The 26,718-nt window shown below is 40.3% G+C and overlaps 1 protein-coding gene and 1 long non-coding RNA gene across 3 annotated transcripts in view; one reads left to right on the top strand and one right to left on the bottom strand.

The window, feature by feature from the left end:
• The window catches only part of CCSER1 (coiled-coil serine rich protein 1), a 1,224,715-nt gene that overhangs the window by 132,640 nt on the left and 1,065,357 nt on the right, over window positions 1–26,718 (bottom strand). The window lies entirely within an intron of this gene.
• On the top strand, window positions 19,854–25,889 carry LOC149470458 (uncharacterized). Of its 2 annotated transcripts, none has more exons than XR_016308761.1 (2): window positions 19,854–20,720; window positions 20,833–25,889. It is a non-coding gene; the product is annotated as an uncharacterized LOC149470458 (long non-coding RNA). The 2 variants fall into 2 exon arrangements; XR_016308762.1 differs by having other exon boundaries at window positions 19,854–20,775.

Genomic DNA, 26,718 nt, shown 5'->3' with positions numbered 1-26,718 from the left:
ACTTGCCTCTATCTAGCGAGGTTTATCATTTCTATCTGCTGCCCAGTTCCTCTGATATCTTCACGAGTCGCTTCTGTCAAGTTTTCCTGATGCCAAGAGAAAAAAGGTGACAGGGAGGGACCTCCAGTAGATTGACAGCCTCAGCATTTTTCCTGTGAGCTGTGCGGAAGGGGATGTATCCATTCCCTTCAATTAGCTCTCAGACCTCTGCTTACTGAGCTCTGCAGTGTTTACATTCATCTCTCCGACCCCTGTTTTCTGACAGTTCAGACAAGCTTTATAAATTATGAACTTTAAATGGATGTAGAGAAGAGATGACTGCAGATACAAAGTTACAACTTATGCAAGAGGATTTGTTTAATCTTTGTGTATCACCGGACGCTACTCACTTCACTGGATATATGGAAGGGTTTACAACCATTTTAAAGAGAATTACAGTATACCCAATATACATACAGTATACCTAGTGAAGTGACTGGCCTCAGGTGATACACAGAGATGAAACAAATCTTCCTACATAAGTTGCACCTGTTAATCTGCAGTCTTCTCTTCTCTAAATCCAGTCAAAGTGCTGAATTTTTAAAATTTGTCTGAAAGTTCAGAAAACAGATGGTGGAGAGCTGAAGTTACACACTGCAGAGCTCAGTGAGGAGAGTCCTGAGAGCTAATTGGATAGAAGGGACACACCCCCTTCCACACAGCTCACAGGACAGAGCTGAGGTTGTCAATCTGCTGGTGGTCCCTCCCCTGTCCCCCTTTTTTTGGTGTCAGGAAAATGTCAGAAGTGTTTGATGCTGATAAAGAGGAACAAAGCTGCAGACAAAAATTACACTTAGTGCCAGGGGCGGACTGACCATTCAAGCACTGCCCGAGGGCCCAGAATCAGTAGGAGGGCCCATAAAATTCCCCTGGTACCTTTTATAGGCTTTTTTGGGTGTGCTGTGAGTGTGGGCAAGGACGTGGGGGCCCCATGATCCCCTATTGCCCGGGGGGCCCCATGAGTTGTTAGTCAGCCCTTGCTTAGTGCTCTTAATAGAGATGGGTATACACTATAGAGGGATATGTTTTGTTCATATTTCATGTCTGAGGTTCACAACCACTTTAAAGCAACGTTTTATGATTCAAGGCAAGGGAAATAATAGGGAAAATCATGAATTAACTAAATACCATAACTGTCATTTTTTGGATTAATAGTGAACACACTGATTTCAATTATTTTCTTGTACATATCCTGCAACAAATCTATAGACACTATTGTTTTCCTGAACGATTGTATCATATTAAACAGCTTTTCTTAGAAAGAACGTGTATGATGGGTAACAAAAATTATGTGCCCAAATAAACAGGATCAGCTACTGGTCTTGGGCTTCCTTACATACTTTATGTCTACGCATTTCAAACCATGGCCTATACATAGTCTCTAATAATTATTGATATAATAATTTATATATGCATTTTTTTTGTGCTATAAAAAAGTGCAAGCTTTCAGAATCAACAGAAACTAGAAATACGGGTACATGTTTACTGCATCACTACAAACAGTTAAGTGCAACCTGTTTAAACCAAGTCCAATTCGATGAAAAAAAAACACCTATACAGTACTTTGTGATAAAAATCACAAATAATGTTGAAAACATCTTTATGACAAAAAAATACAAATAATCAAAAGTATTTTTCAAGCCGATAGTATCCATTTTTTGTCCTTACAAATTGAAGATCATTTCAAAGGAATAGGTGTTCCCCCACAGCAGAGTTTTCATATATAACTCACCAGAGGTGAATGACCTTTGTTTTAGAAAAAATCTCAAGCATTTTTTACATTAAAAGATTCTGCTCAGGCCCGTTATCTCCACAGATGGTTGCCTGTCTCAGTAGTTTGATAAGAAAAAAGATAAAAGGCTCTAGATAAGGTATTACCATTTAAAACCACTTTTATGTTTAAAACCATGGATTGCTGCTGAAAAGCACAAAAACACATCCACCTGCTGCTGCCTGTTTCTATTCCCCAGAGCTGCTCAGATTCTTTCACCAGCATGACAGCTGACCCAGTGTCTCCCAACAAAACTCTTCAGCAGGAATCTGGGCCATGTGGATGGTTGGGGAGTACTCAAGCTCTCGATGATGGGTTTTGTCCAAAGAAATTTGTCAAGGGATTCCTTAGCAAAGTCCTTTAGACGAAATGTGGAGCTGTCAGAATGCTGAGATCGGCGATATCCCATCATATACAGACTGCCCATCGTCATATAATGTAATCTGCATCTCTTGCACACACCTACCTTTCGTACTCTCTAGCACTTTATTCCTGCACGAAATACCTAGCATCATACCCTCTACACTCCTCTCCTGCACACATCCCCAACTTTCTGAAACAGGCACATTTTTGCAAGTTGATTGTAAAATTCTAAAACGATTAACTTAAAGGATAGGAAAATAACAAATTACTTAAAAAAAAAGATGTTAACAGACAGTGAATGGTAATTTAGTGTCTGTTTTAAAATAAATGTAGTATTGTTTTTTTATAAGGTTGGAATATATATTCATACTTTCGATGCCAAATGTTAATGTCTGATGTAGTTGCATGTGCCAAAATAAAGTGTTTTGAATGTCATATTTTTTTAAATTTGTGCTGAAGGGGAGTCTACAAATAGCATTCCATTAAACCCCCATTGTTAGGTCATTAACATCTAAGCTTGTATTAGGCCATGTTCACACATAACCTAAGGGAGGCTAGAATTAATTAAGCTCCCTATAGGAATAATTTTAATTTTCCTGTCATCGTATTGTTCAAATGAGATGACCCACCAACACATAGAAAGATTTATATATTAAAGACTGGAACTAGTTTTAAAATCACTCCTTTGAAAATAATCATGTACAGTATATTACAGTTTGGTAAAAATTGTATAAACTAGAAAAACATAACAAATCACACATGTAAAAGAAATATGCTGCAACCCTCAAAACATATTCCAGGATGAGTATAAATATCACCATGCAATTCCCGCAGTCTCCATCCGCTCAAATAGATCAGTCAATCACGTAGGGTCGGGCAATAAGGTGGGAGTAAACTAAACAAACTTTATTTAAATGCAGAATATAAAATGTTCCAGAAGACAAACATAACAAGACTGTAAATTAAAGCTGAACTCCAGGCTACCAGCTAAACAGACAACTGAAAATATATACAACTGCCTGTTTAGCTGCCTCAATAGCCACAAAAAAGTTTATCCTGCTCAGCTCTGACCTCCACTGCATCAGCAGTACATCTTGGTTCAGAACACACCCTGACCTTCTGAATGGCCAATGAAGGGATAGCAGTATAATTTTGCCCACTCTACTCCCCCTTCCTGTCAGCATGTTCCCTGTGTTAGAGTGATGACAATATTCAAAGTATAACTGCCCCCTGGAACTTGCACTTCATTTTTTCTTAATCTATATCCTGATATGCAGGGAATTACAAAAAGCTGATTTAAAGACTAATTCAGTTACGCTTGTCAGTACAAAAAAAACTTTTAACGATGTTTAATCAATACGCAGCTGAATTAATTTGTGTTTTTGATATATGTACCGGAAGTTCAGCTTTAATACTACCTGAAACCTTTGCAATCTATTTACAGACCTATCTCTCTGTCTAGCAGCCACTTTACCGAAGCATTTAATATGTGATTTCTATTCATAATTGTAACATATAATTATTATTAGGTCAAACATTCAAAGCTGCAAGCCAACTTTAGAAATCAGAGTAAAGAAATTGCCTTGCTCCTAGAAGTTAGTGGCAAACAGCTAACATTTCAAACACACTGAAAGGAATTTCATTGAAAAAGTCACATACTAATTTAGTTCCGTCAACAGCTATAAATATCAAGGAATGCGGCTTGATCCCCACCCAGCAATTGGTCTGCATACTGATTCATTGACATTTAAATTATATGCCAAACTCAGAGCACTTTATGGAAATAAATGTGGTATTACCTTACAGAGAAAGTTGTTTTCTGCAGCTGATGCTGATGTTTGCCTTTTTGCAAGTGTGGTATTGTGCATGTGTCTGAATCTTTATCATTGCTAGGAATAATGTTTGATATAATATAAATGCAAATGGTAGAAATTCCTACATACATTGCAATGCTTTAAAATTTAAAATGGGAGGAATTTCAAAACCACCATCTTTTCACACCCCACATAATTGTTCACCATATTTCCAGTTTAATCAGCCCAGCTTTAAAGAGGTTTGAAACACTGGATCCTCCTGCTGAAATAGAGACACTTTGAAGGTTTTTTTTTTCTTTTGTTTTTAGATATTCAGCTTTATAAAGACATTGCATATGTAGGCTATTACTTTGACAGTTTTATTTGGCAAATGTAAAGTAGAAGTGTGGCCAGGATGTGGACATTCAAATATTTATATAAACAAAAAATAAATAAGCTTACTTACTGCCATTTATTGTAGTTACATGTACTATGGAACAATTAATGATTATTATCCTCCCGCCCACCATATAAAGAAATGACGGGTGCAAGGCGGTTCTCTTGTTCTGGGAGGACATCATATGACGTCCTTCCACTCTAACCCCGGGGGCGCGCAGCTCGGTGATCAATGGTGTGTCCAATCACAGCTGATCGCATGTAAATAAGGAAATGCCGGTTATCGGCATTTCTCTCCTCTAGAGATGCCAGCGGTGATCGGCATTCCTCAGAGGGGACATCTACACTGATCATCAGGGCACTGATGATCAGTGCCCTGATGATCAGTGTAGCCCCATCAGTGCCACCTGTCAGTGTCCATCAATGACAACCTGTCAGTGCACATCAATGCCACATATCAGTGCCTACCAGTGCACATCAATGCCACATATCAGTGCCCATCTGAGCTGCCTTTCAGTGCCAACTATCAGTGCCAGTTAGTGCCACCTATCAGTGCCAGTCAGTGCCGCCTATGAGTGCTTCCAATCAGTGCCAGTCAGTGCCACCTATCAGTGCCTGCCAGTGCCACCTAACAGTGCCCGTCACTGCTGCCTAACAGTTCCAGTCAGTGCCGCCTATCAGTGCCGTCTATCAGTGCCATATATGAGTACTGCCTTTAAGTTCCCATCAGTGATGTCTGTGAATGCCCACCAGTGATGCCTGTCAATGCCCATCAGTGCCATCTACCGGTGCCTCCTCATCAGTGCCCAACAGTGCCAACTGTAAGTGCCCATCAGTGCTTCCTATCAGTGCCTATCCCTGCAGCCTCATTAGCGCACATCAGTGAAGGAGAAAAATTACTCATTTACCAAATTTTATAACACAAACTTTTCAGTTGTTTTTGGTTTGTTTATCAAAAAATTAAAAAACCCAGTGGTGATTAAATACCACCAAAAGAAATCTATATCTGTCTCAAAAATATGATAAATATTTCATATGGGTACAGTGTTGCATGACCGTGCAATTGTTGTTCAAAGTGCGACAGCGATGAAAACTGAAAATTGGCCGGGCAGGAAGGGGGTGAAAGTGCCGGGTAGGGAAGTGGTTAAAATGTAAACCCAACTAAAACACTTTTCCTTAGTTTTGGATAGAGAGGGCAAAGATTAGAACCTCAGATAGGTTTTTACTGGTATCAAGGGGAAAGTTAGAGAGATGTCTCCTCACTTCCTGTTTTGCTGACAATTTTTTACTAGACAATAACTGAGGGTATCTCTGCAACTGCAACCCAGGGAGAGAAATAAAAATGCTTTACTCAAAGTATTTGAAGGTTAGAACCTCTCTCAGATCTTTACTTCTTTGTGTGTTGCTTTTGCAGGTGCAGGACAGGAAGCAATGGTAAGTCTCTAATGATGCCCCAGATAGCAGTAAAAACCTGACAGGTGTTCTGATCCTTCCCCACTCTAGTCAAGGTCTATAGCCTGACCCCAGTTCTACTTCAAATGGTATATGCATTTCAAGCATTGTTCACGGTTTTTTAAACAGCATAGGTGAAATAGGAACAAAACTAGGCTTTGAAAATAAAAAAGTAAAGCAAAAGAATAGGAAGGTCAACCACAGAGAAATAAAACTGTTATAGAGAGTCAAATGTCTTATCTATAGCCCATGGCGAGGATAACTGATGCCATTTTTTGGAGATCTGTGTATCTTTTTTTAATCTATTAATGGCACGTCTGATATCTGTGGTTTAGGTAAGAGGGAAAAGTCCTACCAGTTTTGTATGGACCAGGTAAGGGTTTGCACATTTACTTTCTTGCAGTTCAGTAAATATTTTTTAAATCAACTATAAGGACTGAGACTGATATGTAAATGCAAACTTTCTTTTAGTTATAAATTGACACAAACTCTTTCAGAATTGCATATGGCACTTTGGATTCCTACAAGAATGTGATAAAGGTAAGAAATGACAGAATATATTTAGTATATTTCTGATAATTTCATTTTTAGGAAGCCTTTAGGTTCACATGATTTACTATTATTTTGATCAATAGTCAGTTTCATTCAATCTATGATAGCAAGTGTATTTTAAGCTACCTCAACCTTGCTTAAGTTTTAGCAGTGTGCTATTTTGTAGAAATATATTGATTTTCTATTTTATTTCACAACCTAATAGTCAGTGACTATCTGTAAAAGTTCTACTAGATCAGAAGTAAGCCACCAGTTTGTTTATCCTATGAATTCATTTAGCAGGAATGTTAAAGGTTCTTACATTCTAGATCAGGGGTCCTCAAACTTTTTAAACAGGGGGCCAGTTCACTGTCCCTCAGACCGTTGGAGGGCCGGACAATAGTTTTATAAAAAAAACTATGGTCATCTCCTGTACTGTGTCCGCATTTGTTCAGAGACTGCGGACATACAACGGCGGTGGGAATACTGGGCCGGCCGCTCTATAAGACGCACAGACATTTCGCCCCAAGTGTGTCTTATGGAGTGAAATAGTGTCCCATCATTGGTATCAGTGGGAGGAATAGTGTCCCATCATTGGTATCAGTGGGAGGAATAGTGTCCCATCATTGGTGTCAGTGGGGGGGGGATAGTGCCCCATCATTGGTATCAGTGGGAGGAATAGTGCCCCATCATTGGTGTCAGTGGGAGGAATAGTGTCCCATCATTGGTGTCAGTGGGAAGAATAGTGCTACATCATTGATGTCAGTGGAAGGAATAGTGCCCCATCATTGGTATCAGTGGGAGGAATAGTGTCCCATCATTGGTATCAGTGGAAGGAATAGTGCCCCATCATTGGTGTCAGTGGAAGGAATAGTGCCCCATCATTGGTGTCAGTGGGAGGAATAGTGTCCCATCATTGGTATCAGTGGGAGCAATAGTGTCCCATCATTGGTATCAGTGGAAGGAATAGTGCCCCATCATTGGTGTCAGTGGGAGGAATAGTGCCCCGCCATTGGTGTCAGTGGGAAGAATAGTGCCACATCATTGGTGTCAGTGGGAGGAATAGTGCCCTATCATTTGTGTCAGTAGGAGGAATAGTGCCCCATCATTGGTTTCAGTGGGAGAAATAGTGCCACATCATTGGTGTCAGTGGGAGGAATAGTGCCCCATCATTGGTGTCAGTGGGAGGAATAGTGTCCCATCATTGGTATCAGTAGGAGGAATAGTGTCCCATCATTGGTATCAGTAGGAGGAATAGTGTCCCATCATTGGTATCAGTAGGAGGAATAGTACATCATTGGTGCCAGTGGGGGTGGGGTGGAATAATGTCCCATCATTGGTGTCAGTGGGAGGAATAGTGTCCCATCATTGGTATCAGTGGGAGGAATAGTGCCCCATCATTGATGTCAGTGGGAGGAATAGTGCCCCATCATTGGTCTCAGTAGGAGGAATAGTGTCCCATCATTGGTATCAGTGGGAGGAATAGTGCCCCATCATTGGTATCAGTGGGAGGAATAGTGCCCCATCATTGGTGTCAGTGGGAAGAATAGTGCTACATCATTGATGTCAGTGGAAGGAATAGTGTCCCATCATTGGTATCAGTGGGAGGAATAGTGTCCCATCATTGGTATCAGTGGAAGGAATAGTGCCCCATCATTGGTGTCAGTGGAAGGAATAGTGCCCCATCATTGGTGTCAGTGGGAGGAATAGTGTCCCATCATTGGTATCAGTGGGAGGAATAGTGTCCCATCATTGGTATCAGTGGAAGGAATAGTGCCCCATCATTGGTGTCAGTGGGAGGAATAGTGCCCCGCCATTGGTGTCAGTGGGAAGAATAGTGCCACATCATTGGTGTCAGTGGGAGGAATAGTGCCCTATCATTTGTGTCAGTAGGAGGAATAGTGCCCCATCATTGGTTTCAGTGGGAGAAATAGTGCCACATCATTGGTGTCAGTGGGAGGAATAGTGCCCCATCATTGGTGTCAGTGGGAGGAATAGTGTCCCATCATTGGTATCAGTAGGAGGAATAGTGTCCCATCATTGGTATCAGTAGGAGGAATAGTGTCCCATCATTGGTATCAGTAGGAGGAATAGTGTCCCATCATTGGTATCAGTAGGAGGAATAGTACGTCATTGGTGCCAGTGGGGGTGGGGTGGAATAGTGCCCCATCATTGGTGTCAGTGGGAGGAATAGTGTCCCATCATTGGTATCAGTGGGAGGAATAGTGCCCCATCATTGATGTCAGTGGGAGGAATAGTGCCCCATCATTGGTCTCAGTAGGAGGAATAGTGTCCCATCATTGGTATCAGTGGGAGGAATAGTGTCCCATCATTGGTATCAGTGGGAGGAATAGTGCCCCATCATTGGTATCAGTGGGAGGAATAGTGCCCCATCATTGGTATTAGTGGGAGGAATAGTGTCCCATCATTGGTGTCATTGGGAGGAATAGTGCCCCATCATTGGTATCAGTAGGAGGAATAGTGTCCCATCATTGGTATCAGTAGGAGGAATAGTATGTCATTGGTGCCAGTGGGGGGGGGGTGGAATAGTGCCCCATCGTTGATGTCAGTGGGAGGAATAGTGCCCCATCATTGGTGTCAGTGGGAGGAATAATGCCCCATCGTTATTATCAGTGACACCAATGATGGGGCACTATTCCTCCCACTGACAGCAATGACACTTAACTAGCTGATCCCTGTTCCAGCATGGTGCTGCTGCAGCCAGCATACCTGGTTGCAGCAGTACCATCTGCACGGCACACTTACCGGACGGTCCTCCTTCCTTCACCTCGGCCTCTCCCTCCCTTAATTTTGCGGGGCCGCTCGGCTCCGCCTCCTCACCGGTGATTGGTCGCCTGTGTGCCTTTCCTGAGCTACAGTACTGGCGCCCAATCACTGGTGAGGAGGCAGAGCCGAGCAGCAGCGTGGACATTGAGTGAGGGAGCAGCCGGAGTGAAGGAGCTGCGCATCCTGGACTGGATCGTCGTGGACTGGGACCAGAGCCAGGTAAGAGACAGCAGCCCCCTGCCCGCCCCTGTACTCAGTGTCCCCTGCCGGCGGGCCGGATGAATGTGCTTGGCGGGCCGCATCTGGCCCGCGGGCTTTAGTTTGAGGACCTCTGTTCTAGATAAACTCTATGTCTAGTCTTGCATTTTGCATTTGAGATTTAAAGTGAAGCAATCATATTACCCATTATTATTATTATTATACAGGATTTATATAGCGCCAACAGTTTGCTCAGCAAGTGAACATATTCTGCTACTTGTACATATGTGCATGTAGAATTTTTAACAGATTTAACCAAAGCTTGAAGGGGCAAGAAAATGTTCAATATTGTTTGAAAGTAGTGTTATTTTCTTTGGCGATGACGTTATTGTTCCGTAAAATACTGCTTTAAATTGAGCCTATTTTATAGCCAATAATATTTTTAATTAGAAGTAGATCTCTACAGCATTTCTGATATTACTGTGCTTCAGATATCTGTACGACTGAAAATTGAAGTACCATATCTGTCTATTTTTTGCCATATATAAAATTTGTAAGAGAGGAAAACAAAAAAGAATGCGGTCAGACCAAGCTAATTAGATGATTACTAAGATACCCGAAGCATTATTATGGCTGAACAAAAATATAGCTGTCCAATTTAGTGCAGATATTGTGAGGAGTCAAACAGAAAGTAAACTTTTATATGCATATACTGACATTTGCTGATTATTAAAACTTAATAAAAGTTTTTGTTTTATTTATAGTCTTTTATAAGTCATAATAGGTGTAAGCGAGATGAGCGGTCCTTGTGGTATGTATCATAAATTAATATCTCCCACCAACACAACTGGATCCTGAGAGAAATATCTTTGCTCATCAAAGGTAGTACTTAAACATCATAAATTCGATCTACCTAAAGATAACCACAAAGGTGGCTGAGGTATATGCAGAATAGGTGACTTTCCTGGAGCTAGGATCCATTTAGGAATCCATTTGCTACAGAATATTTCAAGTATGTCCTTCCCAATGTCTTTTTAATTTAATCAACACATTTGGCACCATTTCACAGCATACATATACTGCGAGCCCATGTTTCTTAAAATATACTTTACAATCAGGAAAAGAGTTTGCAAACAAGCCACCTCTAACCTGTAGCTGCGTGTACAGGGAAGTAATTCATCCTTAAAGATCATGATAATGCATACTGGGCACACTAAAAACTGTGTGAGACAACACAGGGAAGCCATGTTGTTCAAAATTCCTAAGTAAGCCATGATATTGTGTAACATTAGGAGACACATAACAGCAGTGATTCCCTTACCGTAATCCCAGAATGTGCATCTCCTACAATAACAACCTCTTAGCTGCAATCCAAATATGCTTATCAGCACAGAATGTATAATGGAAACTGAGCCTCGACCAATACAGTACATCCAAAAGGGCCTAATCCCGCACGGCAGCTGCTATTCAATGTGATGTAAACATCAAAAAGCAAAATAAATAAGTTAGGACAGCCCTACTCACACTGCAACGAAAACCTAACTTTCCTTTTTCTTTTCCCTTTTATTTTTTTTAATAAACCATATATAAATATAAAAGTGCTATGTGTAATATATGCAAATTCAACAAACAATATCATACAGTAATACTGTCATAGTATCCATCCTAAATGCATAAATAAATAGAAAAACGTCCACCAGTGAAGGTATATTTGTTTCCTTATGTGATCCAAATCTTATTATTATCACCAAAGAAGTGTTCTTCCAACACCAGATAAAATGAATAAATGCACTAGAGCCCTATGCTGGTCAATTGATAAAGCAGCTAAAGCATGTTTCTCTGGGAGCAACGGTTTGTAGTCTCACAGTCCTTTATCATACTACTTCCAGGAACAGCTCGCTTTCATGTGTCACTCACTCATAACATTAAAAAAGAAAGAAGAGGGGAACCCCAAAAAAAACATAAAATCTATTTATTGTGTAAAAAAACAAGAAGGCACTCACATATTATAGTGTCACCACTGACACTAGTAAATAAGCAATATTGTGTAATGTCGGGTTGTCTCCGGTCACGATCCACAATCTGCAAGTCCAAACACGGCCATGCGTGGTGACATCACATTCAAGCCCCGCCCTATGAGTTTCATCACTAGACTAGGTTCCACTCTGTAAGGATGTCTAGTGACTTATTTATTTATCCTTATCAGCATGTTGATAGACACAACCACATTACCCAATATCAAAACCAAAGCATGGCAAACAGATAATACTGGTCTACAAGGAGAAAGCCTCGGAAATTAAAGTAGCTACATTTTACCAGAACTGGGTCACTAATAAAGGAAAAGTCAATCCTGACTATTAATTGGCTCTAGTTTCCAAGATACAGCTTCAGGTCAAAATCGCATCAAAATAATTCAAAATTACGAGGGAGATGTGCAATTATGCTCCATAACTTTTCTGAAAAATGTGATATAGCAATGAGAATGGTGCCACATCAATCATTATAAATGTATCTTTTTATTGATATCAACAGCATAGCTTTCCATTCATTTATTGGTTTTTCATGTAACATTTTCATGCTTTTTGCTGACATCAATCTGCAAGAGGTTCCACTGTTGTAATCTGGAGCCCAGTAGCTTTACATTACTCTTAGGCAATTTCAAATCCCTGACCAGGTCATTTAGTTCACTCTGTGAAAGTAGGAGCATATGGTGGGCTAAAGCTTGGGTCAGCTGACATCAATGGCCCCGGATCAGCTGCATCCTGCTCATCGTCTTTATCAACATCTGAGTCTACAGAGTAGGATTCTGGTGGATCTGGAATTGACAAGTCCTCATCATGGGATACAGGACGCAGTTCAGATGGAATGTTTAGATATTCCATGGTCCAATTCTTCTTTCTTGAGATCCCATTTGCTTTTGGGGGAACCCTGCAAAAATAGCAGTCGCTATTATGATTGGTGTTTTCCCTCCATACAATTGGGACTGTGAAAGGCATTGACTTTTTCTTCTTGTTTAGCCAATGACGGAGATAAGTTGCACATGTAATGCAACAATAATGAGGGGCCCAACTCTTGTCCTGATCCCCTATTTTGCATTCAAAATATAGGTGGCATGCCTTTTTTACCACTGCCATAATACTGCACTTTTGAGATGCAAATGTAACCTCGCCACAAATGTAACAGAAGTTATCTGCGTTGTTTTCACAGTTTCGAGGCATCTTGGTTTCTGAGGGAAAATATCATGCAACTGTTCCTTGGAAATGTTAGGCAATGACTTTCACAAGCCACCAGATTTAACTCTATGATGCTCTGACCAAGACAAATGTACCTTGCAATAAAAGAACAACAAATTACAGTTAGGTAATAATCTTTAGTCTCAAAGTGAAGATAAGTTTATACACTTCCATATGGTACCATTATCATTGTTCTACCGTACTTTGTTGAAAAGTTACAAGGCATCATGATCACCAGACACCTCTCTATCTTGTAGGCAATTACACTTGCCTGTGTATAAATCTTTTTTGTGAAATATCTTGAAAACGTTAGCCAACCAGCACCTTTATCACCTATTTTCTAATTCACCTAACCAAAATATGTAGCATATTTTATCTCGGAGGTTGATAATTTCCCAAAATTTGTAGACCTGTGTAGACATCATAAAATCCCTGTCAGAAGTTAAAACAATACACATCTCAGTCTCGCTCTGATAGCCTTCATAAAAACATCAAGCCAAGGCTTAAGTAATTGCTAATCTTAAGCAGATAATGGTCCTAGCTAACCACCCTTAATAAATAGTTTAGCTGGAATAATAAGCAAATATACATTTCTGTATATCTCTTCTTAGAGAATCAAAACTTCAGTATATGTCATAACTCCTGAAATAATAACAGTACCGCCAGAATAAGGATATATTTACCTGTATCAATTAATTAGTAGTGATCCCAAACACTACTATATTAGAAGGTCCTAGAGGCAAACTGGACGCATTACCTCTCCTAGGCGAAATAACCATCTGATACCCATCATATTTGTATCTATTCAAATGGTAATTTCAAACTGGACAATAATATACAAGTTACCAGAATGCATCCAGTAGGTATCCCAAGATATTAATCTCTGGATATACCTGTCTGTGGTGACAAACATTTATTTTACGTCATAATTGTTATCGCTAATTTTGTGATAATAATGTTTGATATTTATAACAAAATATCTGGTGGCAGTGACTTATTTATGGTATAAAGGGATAGCTGCATAGTTAATCATACCAAGTGACAATCACTCTCTGTCTACTGGCACTTAGATTGTGGTCCCACAAGCTACTTTTTTGTTCAGGGTGAGGCTGAGAGGGCCATTGTCATGTATCAGTGACAGCAAGGTGTGAGTTTGACCAGCCATTTGTCACACGTTGGTGAAGGTGGCCGGGGTCTGATACCACATCCGCCACAACCCTAACATATACTTTTTATTTTAAATGAAACCTTAACGTGACATTTTAATTTTCTTTTATCATAATAACAAACAATACATACTTACCTGCTCTGTGCAATGGTTTTGAACCTCCTCCTCTGAGTTCCCGTGCCGGAGGTCCTGGTTCCACCTCTTCGGCAAGTACCCCCATAGCAAGCGGCTTGCTATGGGGGAACTCGTCCATGCCTGCTCTCGAGCCACACTGTCTGTATCTATTGACACAGACTGGGCAGCTCGGCCCTGCCCCCTACTCCCTCATCACAACATTTGATTGTCAGGGGTGAGAGCCGCTGCTTTCATGAACATCGATGGATTGGGATTGGGCTTGGGTAAGCATAAGGGAAGGGGCTGTGGGGACCCTGCAGTACAGAAGGTTTTAGAACCACTCTAACTCATGCTAGCACACATTGATGATGTCTTTAGTCAAAGAAAAATATTCAATCCAAATCACATCTTAACATCGCTAAATAAAAGACAATACACTACACCAATGTTACTTTACAATATACTGTATATACTATACTCTACATGAAAGCACTATGCAAATGTTAAATGTTAGTTTACTTTTTTGCAAAATTGATTTTGCAAGAGAAAATCATTGTAACACTTTCCCCTTCCACACATTTTGGTGAGAAATGTATTTACAATGTTTAGCAAGAGCACTGCTTCAATGGAAGATGACATTTTGGCAGAAATAGTACCTATGTGTCTATATTGTGGAGGCTTCCAATGATCTACATTATGAGCTGAGATCATTGAGAGACCACTAGCACAGAAATAATGTATAGAGGTTCCTACAAAAAAAACAGTAGCTTGTTGTGAAAAGGCATGGACAATATCCACTCAAACTAGTTTCATGTATTTTATATCTTTGTTTTAGATTCTAGAAATTACTTTCTAAAGTATGTTATTGTATCCACCATAAAGCGGAACATTTATTCCCCTTAAATAACCGAGTTTAAGAAGATTTAAATACACATTCATATTCTCTTTATCTTGAAGCAAGGATTGATATTGTGCAGGTGCATAACAAAATAACGAAACAAAACATTTAACAAAATGTATTAAATTACAGCATTGATATTCTGCATTCCTCGTAAGTTTGTTCAGCATGCATTTTCTTCCCTAAATACTGTAAAATATATGTTAGGTATAATATATATGATGGATGGTTTTGACAGATATATATAACTGACTGTTTCTTTCTTGTACCATAAATAAATGCAAATATGTGACAATAATTATAACTTCTGAAGCAAATCATATTTTTAACCAACAACTGTGAGACATGTGGCCTTAATTTGTTATTTACTTTAGGGAAGGGGAAACAAGCAAATGACAATGCAATTTATTTTTAAGGGTAGGAAAATAATCCATTAGATCACGCTGAGTTTAATGTTAACCCACATACAGCTGTGGAGGTAATTGCTTGTCACCACTTTATAGTGACACATTATCATGATTTGAATGTATTCAAATTTCTACTGTAAAATAAGTAACTTTCAACGGCAAAACACATACTGTGGATAACACTTAAACTTACTTAAGCAAAGAATTCAATAATAATCTGATATTGTGATAATTCTGTATATCAATTTACAAAGCACAAAAAGTGTACAGGTTCAGTTTTGGGTACTCTTATCCACATTTCATGCATCTCCAAACAATCCTTTAGAAAATATTGAGTAGATATACACAACACGCTTATGAGCTGCTGCAAACCAACCTTTTAATATTAAGGTCATTCATATCAATCAAACAATAATTAAATGCAGCTGACTCAAAGCTCAGCTATGCAATAATCCATATGTACAAAGATTATCCACAACACCACCCACCTAAACAAACAAGCACACAATCACCTAGGTTGTTTCCCACGCAGATTACTGTGGGAGGTTCATATTGGACTTTCGAGTAATTGAGCAATGGATAGCAAAACTAGGTGAAACCTGAGCTTCACAAAGATCATTCTCTACCTAATAACGAAGAATAAAATCATTATAACCTTACCATAAAGGTCAATTCACAATGCCAAGGTTTTGTATATACTTTATAAATAATACTAGCCAGGACACATGTGGATGAAGATGCTCTTTTGTGCTGACCTCATCAATTTTGTCATCAACTGTTTACAGCTAGTTTATTTTCTTATTGCTTTAAAAGCTATGATAAGTTGCTTAGATGCAGTAGTGGTACAGAAAGAAGCTGATATTCCCTGTACTGTTCTGGACCACAGAGTTTTCCCCCATCATTAGAAATACATCATCTCATATAAGTTTATTTCAACTGTTATAATATTTTAAGTTGGTTAACCCCTTGACGCAGATGTAAAAGAAATATGCGGCCTCACAGAACTGGGCTTTTTTTCGTGGGGCCGCATATTTGCATACCTGTGTTTGTGCTGGGAGCACACCGCACAGTGCGCTCCAAGCACAAAGACTGGGGTGTCACTGAGAGCCCCGGGTCCTGTTCTAACGATTGGGACCTGGGACTCCTGATTCCGGGTCACATGATTGCTGTGATAGCCTCTGATTGGCTATCACAGTGACCAGTCACTGTGAAGCCCGTCCCCCTTGTTTTTTTTCTCTCTGAATGGAGGAGAGAGATACATTTATCTCTCTCTCTCTCTGAATGGAGGAGAGAAAAAAAAAGTTTGAAAAAAATAGATAAAATATAAAATAAAAAATAAAGAAGAAATACCTAGATCAAGGTTTGATCTAGTTCAGTGCCAGGGTTAGTGTTTGGGTCAAGGTCAAGGTCAAAGGTCAAGATTTAAAAAAAAAAATAGGTGTCAGTGTCAGTGTGTTTTAGGTAAAAAACAAAATGTGCACTATTGTTTCTGGGCTGTAGTACAGGTACAAACAACAAATACCATACACATATATGGTATCGATGTAATCATCAAGAGCTAGAAAATGTATTTTAGGTTGTTCTTTGGTGCTAGAAACACACAGCTAAATAAAAAAAATGTTTTTTTATACTATTTTGGGCAAGTTTTCCTTTGATAATAAAAGAAAATCAGGAGATATCCATTACCATTTACCACCAATGAAAGCCCAATTTGTCCTGAAAAAAAACAAGGTATAATTCAGCTGGATGTACAAAGTAGTTGTGATGATATGTACGGTTTTACTAACACATGTCAAAGTTGTACAATTTTACTTAGGCTTTAAGATTTGTTTTACCCTTGGGTGTAAAAAGGTTAAGGACCAGTAAAACAAGTACATTTTCTATGTTAGCACAGGGAGCTCCAGCCCTGATTGTACTTTTAATCATAAAGTTACGAAGGGTGCTAAAAAACAATAATGTTAAAGGTTTTGCTCTTACCCAGCTACCTTAGACACCGACCAGGGGCCCCTGGGCAATAGGGGATCATGGGGCCCCTGTGTCCTTTCCCAAACTCAAAAAAGCCTATGAAAAAGGTACCAGGGGCATCTCATGGGGCCCCATACTGACCCCGGGTCCTCGGGCAGTGCCCAAGTTTCCAAATGGTCAGTCCGCCCCTGACACCGACCCACAAGATATTGTTAAATATATGGTACTACCCAAAAAATGATGATTGCTCATAACCTAAATTTTGGCACTTGATGGACAATTACATAATAATTGTAAGGCTTCAATCTGTCATAACGTATGGCTACCATGAAAATAGAGTCCGATCTTCTAAAATCTCAAATCAGGAAAAGGAAGCCACTCAATCATTTCTTATATATCTTGGGGATTCTGGTGCACCACTTGGTAACCACTTAAACACCAGCTTTTATAAAGGATTGGTTCACTCCTCCTGATGCATATTTAATTTATGGTATTATAATTATTATTGCTATTAGGCAACATCGTAATACCCCAAGTTAGCTGTTAACATGCAAAACTTTATGGCAGGATGGAACCAAAGCAGGAAGCATTCTCTACTGTTTACAAGAAGCTGGTGAAGACTCAGACCTCTCCAATAACTAGGAAGAATTGACAGAGCCAATTTTTCCCTTATGGGCATCCATTGACATATAGTGTGGTGGCAGGGATTGTGGACAAGGCCAGAGGAAAACAATACAAGTTACCATGTATTTCAATATCCCTGAAAGGTATTTTCTGATATATCTACACTGCACTGAGTTTTTTGTGCTTTTGTAAAAGTAAAATGATTCACCATAGCTGATGGGTCCCTATATTCCCTAACAATCTTGCATAATAAAGTGTACAACTCTCCAATAAAAGTTAATTTGTGTGAAGTGAAATGAGCAAAAAAATGTCACCGCACAGCAATTTAAAACTAACCTAACCCAAAACAAGCTAGCAAATAACAAGTAGAAATGTGCAGTTCTAAACAGCCATTAAGTAAACTTTATCACATGAAAAAAAAAGTATCTCACAGAAGTGAATACACCCCTCACATTTTTGTAAATATTTTATCTTTTCATGTGACAACACTGAAGAAATGACACTTTGCTACAATGTACAAGTAGTGAGTGTACAGCTTGTATAACAGTGTAAATTTGCTGTCCCCTCAAAATAACTCAACACAGTCATTAATGTCTACACCGCTGACAACAAAAGTGGACATGTCCAAATTGGGCCCAAAGTGTCAATATTTTGTGTGGCCACCATTATTTTCCAGCACTGCTTTAACCCTCTTGGGCATTGAGTTCACCAGAGCTTCACATGTTGCCACTGAAGTCCTCTTCCACTCCTCCATGACGACATCATAGAGCTGGTGGATGTTAGAGACCTTGCGCTCCTCCACTTTCTATTTGAGGATGCCCCACAGAAGCTCAATAGGGTTTAGGTCTGGAGACATGCTTGGAAAGTCCATCACCTTTACCCTCAACTTCTTTAGCAAGGTAGTCATCATCTTAGAGGTGTGTTTGAGGTCGTTATCGTGTTGGAATACTGCCCTGCGGCCAAATCTCTGAAGGGAAGGGATCAACAGTACATGTTGGCATGTTCCCTCAATGAACTGTAGCTCCCCAGTGCCGGCAGCCCTCATGCAGCCCCAGATCATGGCACTCCCACCACCATGCCTGACTGTAAGCAAAACACACTTATCTTTGTACTTCTCACCTAGTCACACACGCTTGACACCATCTGAACCAAATAAGTTCCAGTAATCCATGTCCTTAGTCTGCTTGTCTTTAGCAAACTGTTTGCGGGCTTTCTTGTGTATCATCTTTAGAAGAGGCTTCCTTCTGGGATGACAGCCATGCAGACCAATTTGATGCAGTGTGCGGCGTATGGTCTGAGCACTGACAGGCTGACCCCCCACCCCTTCAACCTCTGCAGAAATGCTGACAGCACTCATACATCTATTTCCGAAAGACAGCCTCTGGATATGACACTAAGTACATGCACTCAACTTCTTTGGTCGACCATGGTGAGGCCTGTTCTGAGTGGAATCTGTCCTGTTAAACTGCTGTGTGGTCTTGGTCACCGTGCTGCAGCTCAGTTTCAGGGTCTTGGCAATCTTATTATAGTCTAGGCCATCTTTATGTAGAGCAACAATTCTTTTTTTCAGATCCTCAGAGAGATCTTTGCCATGAGGTGCCATGTTGAACTTCCAGTGACCAGTATGAGAGAGTGAGAGGGATAACACCAAATTTAACACACCTGCTCCCCATTCACACCTGAGACCTTGTAACACTAACAAGTCACATTATACAAGCTGTACACTCACTACTTTACATTGTAGCAAAGTGTCATTTCTTCACTGTTCTCACATGAAAAGATATAATAAAATATTTAAAATAATGTGAGGGGTGTACTCACTTCTGTGAGATACTGTATACCTCACATAGTAAATAGACCTTTTGGTATATGCACTAGTGAATAATCACATTAGTCACCAATCATGTGACAGAGTATGATGCACATTTTTTATTTTATATGTAGACCTAAGTATTTAAAGTATATATAAATCCAAGAAGAAGCAAAATGTATATTTGAGCTTACCAGGCTTTAGATGTGGTGGCTGGATTAGTTTTTTTTGCAGACTTTGTTCCATTTATTCTCACCTGGTCATTCTGCCAGTAACAGACTTTTTGTCCTAGGGTGACTGTGGGGAAATATGAGCTAGGGCTATTGATTCAGGTATACCATTTCTGTATTCATTATGCTTGCATTGTGACAAGAGTTAGAGTGATGCTTTAAAATGAAATTATTATGTCTTAAGTAAATGTTATAAGACATGCCAGCATTATTTTCGAGCTTAGATGGAAAATTTTAAATGGTATATGTATGTCACAAGTACAACCACAAAGTAACACAAAGTTACAGGGTGGACGCCTAGACTGCAGGTGTCTGCAAAACATCGTACAAAACATAGATAGATGTTCAGATAAGAGATCTGGGAACACAGCCAAAAATGGCAGGATGTACTGACTGAGGTTAACATTTTAACAGTTTAAGTAAAAGGTGCACCTTGTCTAGTATCTGGGTAGAAGTTAAAGGTACGCTTTACTATTGGATAATTTGAGTTTGTCTTACTATTGGATAATTTGGGTTTGTGGTTTTTGCCTTTATAAGCTGTAATGTACGTAATAAACTTTGCAATCTTCCTGTATCCTACTTGAGTGTTGGTTATGTTGATTGCCCGATCGCGATCGAGCCCGTGCCACACCCAGACGCTGCGCAGCACAGAGAAAATATAGAAATAAGAATATAAGGATTCCAGGAAAGGGGGAATTCCTAACAGCTGGTACCAGAAGTGGGGTCCCGCTAATCCGGGTGAGTAATATCGTTTCAATATACCTTTGATATATTATGATATTGCTTTCTCTGGATACGGTGACGTCTCACGTATAGTGAAACTGAAAGCAGTAGCTTAGTGCATTGTAAAGGAGGGGTTCCGTCCCACTCCGTATAAAGGTTTTTATTTTTATGAGTTTAGTGTTACATAAAGGCGGAGTTCTGTCTCGCGCCGTAAAAAGGTTTTTATTTTTATGAGTTACATAAGGGCGGAGTTCTGTCTCGCGCCGTAAAAAGGTTTTTATTTTTATGAGTTACATAAGGGCGGAGTTCTGTCTCGCGCCATAAATAAAGGTTTTTATTTTTATGAGTTACATAAAGGCGGAGTTCTGTCTCGCGCCGTATATAAAGGTTTTTATTTTTAATTGCGGAAAGGCTCGTTCTCCGCTGGTTTATCAGATCTGTGACAGTTTAGACTGTACAGACTGTACAGGAAATATAAAGGAAAAGATATAAAAGAGGCAGGGAATTACAAAACGGAGCTAAGTTCCGTTTTTAGGGAAATGTCTGTGGTGTGCCGGTGCTAATTGTATATAAAAGCAACGTTGTTTTGTGGATAATTGTTTGTTAAATGTTTGAAGTGTGACTTAGGCGTATTACAAGAGTAACACGTTATTGGTGTCCATATTGTCTGCATCCTCATGTTTTTACTCATATATTGTATATAGGATCTATATAATTACCCCGTGTTATTGATTACTGCTAATGAATTGTGATACTTGTTGATTTCACTGTTTATGTGTATATTGATGATCTGATCTATTGTATTCATTTTCTATCGAATTGTTTTCTTATTGATAAGTAGACATGGGAAATAAGTTGGGCAAGGATGAGTCTGAAGGTGAGCAGACTAAACCAGGTCCTTACATGTATATTGCAGGCACCTGTGGGGAATATTATGTAGACCCATTTTGAGAATTGGTGAGGAACAGAGCAAGCCAACTTGAAATAAGTTGTTTGGCCCCGGTCCTGGCTCAGAGCAACAGTGGGAGGAGGTAAAGAAAATTTGTGGGGTACATCCAAAACATAGTTATCCCCCCCGGTGTCTGGGAAAATTATATGAAAAAACGTTTTAATGTTTATTGTGAAAAAGCACTGAAGGAATATAGAAATAAATTTCCCCTGACTTCCCACATATATGTGAAAAAGACAGTACCTCCAGCCTATGACAATAGTGTCCTCATACCTGACCTACCACCCCCACCTACTCCGACTGCACCCCCGCCCTACGTATTATACTCAGCGGAGAAGGAGACAGACCATGAGAAGCCTAAAACAAATGATCCGTTGACTATTTATCCGGATCTGGGTGCACTGACAACTGCAGTGGTTATTGGGACAGCAGTAGAGAAAGACGGACAGAGAAAGGAGGATGAGGAAGAGTATCAAAGAGAGAGAGAAGAAGGAGAGGGAACAAACAGAAGATAAAGAAAGGGAAGCCGAGCGCCAGAAAGCATTAGATGAATCTAGCAGAAAGGAGAAAAGTTTGACTGATCAAGGGAAGGCAGATGAAACAGTAGAACAGATAGCAGCAGAAGACACACTTGTACTGGTTGAACAGAAAACAAAGAAAGACCGAATATCAAACATAACACTTCCACTGATTACAGTAGGGGACACAAAGGTACAGGTACCCTTACCAGTGGGATTGCTTAAGGATCTTAAATTCTTGTGTCCTAACCCCAGATGACATACTCATCAAATTAACCTTTGCAGTCCTGCCCATGTGCCCAGTTGCGTTGATGGGTAGAGAATTAATGTCTGAGCTCATGATCAGCATAACATTTGACAATCAAGGAAGACTGACAGCTAAGACTAAGATTTGTGAACTGACTAATCCAAAGAGAAAGAACCATATAGGACTTTACATACTTTAACCAAATGACCTGACCTCCCACCCAATTTGGGCGGAGGACAAAACTGCAGTAGGCTTTGTAAATTGCACCCCTTACAAGCCAAACTTAAAACAAGACACGGTCCCTTGTTTTCAAAAACAGTATCCCCTGTCTGAAGAAAAGATAGAGGGTATAAGACCAGCCATACAAATTTATCTGACATGGGTGTTCTCAGACCGACAATAAGTCCCTGGAACACACCTATTAATTAAGCAGATAGTTCATTGAGGCTAGTCCAGGATCTCAGGAAGGAACAATTATTCCCCTACCTCCATTGGTAGCAGATATTACGGCAATTTTTGGGGCTATTCCCAGCAGCTCGCGATTCTACACTGTAATAGACCTTTCCAATGCTTTCTTTAGCATTCCGGTTGAAGTAATTGCCCAGAACATGTTTTCTTTTCAATGGGACGGTGGTCAGTTGACCTGGTCTCGTCTTCCTCAAGGCTATGGGGATATTCCTGCTGCTTTCTCAATGGTATTGAAAGCATCTTTAGACAGTTGGGAGCCAAAGAGGGGATCCACCTTACTCCAATACGCAGACGACCTAATGGTCAGCCACGAAGACTGTGAGGTAGACTCAAGACACTTGCTAGATTACCTAGCCGGAAAGGGCCATTTGGCCTCAAGAAAGAAGATACAATGGGTACAGGAACAGGTGGAATACCTGGGTTGCCTGATTTCAGGAGGAGAAAGGTCTGTCTCCCCAGCCAGGGTAAAAGCCCTAACGTCCCTCACACTACCAACAACCAAGGCTGCAATGATGTCCTTCCTTGGGTCAATAGTGTATTGCAGGCAGTGGATACCTGACTGTTCCCACAATAATTCGATCCTCGGGATACAACAAAACAAGAGGCCCCACAACAGATAGAGTGGACCCCGGAGAGGAAGGAAGCTTTTGGTAGACTGATCAGGTCACTGACTAATGCCCCAGCCTTAGCACTACCGGACTAGGAGAAGGAGTTTCAGCTTTACAGTGTAGTGTCAGCGGACGCATTTGCAGCCGTACTCACACAGGAACATGGTGGGAAAAATAGACCAGTGGCTTACCTTTCGAAGAAGTTGCCTTGTGTGGTTTTGGGCATGCCTCATTGCCTTTAAGCGATGGCTGCTTGTGCTATGGCTGTAAAGGATGCAAGTGAACTGACACAGGGATCACTGACTGTGTTATACACTACACATTCAATAGCAGTGCTATTGCACGATATGATGACGCAGCACATGACAGCACAGAGACTGAGTGGAAACTTGCAGTTTAAGACTTGTCCGGAAACGGCTCCGGTGCTTGGGTTGCTACACATGCTGCTAAATTTGGGTGAGACGGGAGGAGAAATGGTGACTATACCCCCTCTACATGACTGTGAGAATACTTCACCCAGAGGTGATCTAAAGGACATACCCCAATCGGGCAGTATAGATGTTTTTGTTGATGACAGCTGTGTCAGACCAGATGATCATACCTACCAAATGGGTTATGCTGTAGTGATGCTACCAGACATAATCATTGAAGCCAAACCGCTTCATGCTAATTCAGCCCAGCAAGCTGAGTTAGTCGCGCTAACGCGCGCCTGTCAACTTTTTGCTGACCAAAGAGTGAACATTTATACTGACAGCAGATATGCATATGGGGTAGTACATGATTATAACATGATCCGTTAGCCAGAGGTAACAATTTAGCAGACAGAGCAGCAAAGGAAGCAGCCGCGTCATCCACACCCACACACAACATGACATTGTTTATGCAAGATTTCAAGAACTCATGAGCAGGACAATAAAAGACAGACTGAAGAAAGCCACAGGGGGAAATTTAAAGAACTGGCTGTTATATCTCCCCGCAGTTCTTTACCAAAAAGACCACCCCTAATAAAAAGACTGGACTTTCCCCATATGACATACTGATGGGTAGACCACCAAATGACTGCCAAACCCCAGGTGACGAAACTAACCTTTCTGCTTTACAGGAGGAATACGTAAAACATCTGGTAAGTGTGTTATCTGAAAACCAAGAAAAGATGTCTGTCACTTGTCCTCCTCTTTCCACAGATCCCACTCATCCATTCCTGCCGGGTGACAAAGTTCTGATCAAACAACTGGCTGCAAGGAAAAGACGGGACCCATTTTTCAAGGCCCATTTGAAGTCCATAAAGTCGCCAGAACAGCAGTTCTAACTGACCAGACTCCACAATGGATCCATGCATCGAGGTTGAAGAAATACCTGGAGATGAAGGACTCCCCAAGAGATTCGCCAGAACAAGAGAACACAGTTTCTATGCCCCCCGACATCCCACCCCAGAACTCTTGAAGCTGATACCCCCAACACAACAGCACACTTTTACCTGTTGGATGAATGGATACCCCACCCCATTGCATCCCACTGACCCACAGACATTGAAGGAGTTATGCATAACTGAGACTGTTAACATACATATGATCAGTATGCTAGAAGATCCATCTATTAAGACACTGAATGAACCTAATCCACTTTGTGCACATTTTCAGTTCAAAATGAGACTTACTGATGACAAATGAAAGATTCCTATAAAACAGACAGCTTACATCCCAAAGGCCTGAAAAGAACCCGGAGAAGATGAATCTCAGGACAAAGGGGATTCCGAGATAACAGAGGACCCCCTTTCTTCTGACAACCAATCAAGTAATGGAAGGTGCCATAATATTCGGAAGTGGTACCGGGGTATTCCAAAGATTTATAAAAAAAATTAATTGCACTTTATACACTAGCACTTCTTTTTGCAATTTTTATTTATTTAGAAGTTGCTATATGGGGAGTGGGTAAGACTATGAAGCTAGCAGTTAAGCACAAGAGCCCAGACTCCACCTCTCCAACAGACGGCTCCAGACTTACTTTGTTTGGACAATCCAGAGAGGAGGTGTGGTATTCTGAGTGATCATGTTGAACAAAGGTTCAATATGATCAAAGAGGGGGTTGTGGGGAAATATGAGCTAGGGCTATTGATTCAGGTATACCATTTCTGTATTCATTATGCTTGCATTGTGACAAGAGTTAGAGTGATGCTTTAAAATGAAATTATTATGTCTTAAGTAAATGTTATAAGACATGCCAGCATTATTTTCGAGCTTAGATGGAAAATTTTAAATGGTATATGTATGTCACAAGTACAACCACAAAGTAACACAAAGTTACAGGGTGGACGCCTAGACTGCAGGTGTCTGCAAAACATCGTACAAAACATAGATAGATGTTCAGATAAGAGATCTGGGAACACAGCCAAAAATGGCAGGATGTACTGACTGAGGTTAACATTTTAACAGTTTAAGTAAAAGGTGCACCTTGTCTAGTATCTGGGTAGAAGTTAAAGGTACGCTTTACTATTGGATAATTTGAGTTTGTCTTACTATTGGATAATTTGGGTTTGTGGTTTTTGCCTTTATAAGCTGTAATGTACGTAATAAACTTTGCAATCTTCCTGTATCCTACTTGAGTGTTGGTTATGTTGATTGCCCGATCGCGATCGAGCCCGTGCCACACCCAGACGCTGCGCAGCACAAAGAAAATATAGAAATAAGAATATAAGGATTCCAGGAAAGGGGGAATTCCTAACAGTGACATTATTCACTCACTGTATCTATGGAAAAAAGTGTTGTCACCCTAGGGCAGGATGTGGATGTTTGTTAGGACTACAGAGCACATCCCCCCACCCCACCCCTCCATAACATGGGTGAGGTATTCTATGATTCTCAGAAGAATTGATATGAGCTGGCAACATTGTTTGACATTTCAGGTCAGTGCATAAGCAGTTAAAAGTAAAGTGAGATTTTGGCAGGTCCAATAACTATTACTTAGTATTTGCAGAAAATGAACTAAGCTTTAAAAATAGAAAAACAATGCAGCCACCACACCTAAGGACTGTTAAGCTTTAATGTATTACATTTTTAGATAGGCTTCAAACAGGCGGTAGAATTACCCACTATTAGAAATATTCTTATTACAATATTAAAATATTCTATTTGTAACTTTTAAAACAACCCTTAAATGAAGGAAAAAGCATCCTGGGACTTTGATGTGAGTTCACAAAAAGTAGTAAGAAGGCAAAAACATATGGGGGCTTGCTGGCTCAACTTAGGCTGCTCACAACAGACAAGGCTACCCTTCTGTGGGTACCTCAGCAGGTTACCAGAAAAAAAAAGCATGCATAAATGGAAAGAGCGCCACACTATGGATACTGCCAAAGTACTAAAATACAGCCAACACATGTTGGGGGCCACAGACACTCTCCCTTCATCAGGGCTTCAAGTTAAAATATTA

The sequence above is a fragment of the Staurois parvus genome, unplaced genomic scaffold (assembly GCF_062004578.1).
Source record: "Staurois parvus isolate SC_StPar_1 unplaced genomic scaffold, SC_StPar_1.0 ptg000044l, whole genome shotgun sequence".
Lineage (NCBI taxonomy): Eukaryota > Metazoa > Chordata > Amphibia > Anura > Ranidae > Staurois > Staurois parvus.
This window is presented reverse-complemented; position numbering and strand designations above follow the sequence as displayed.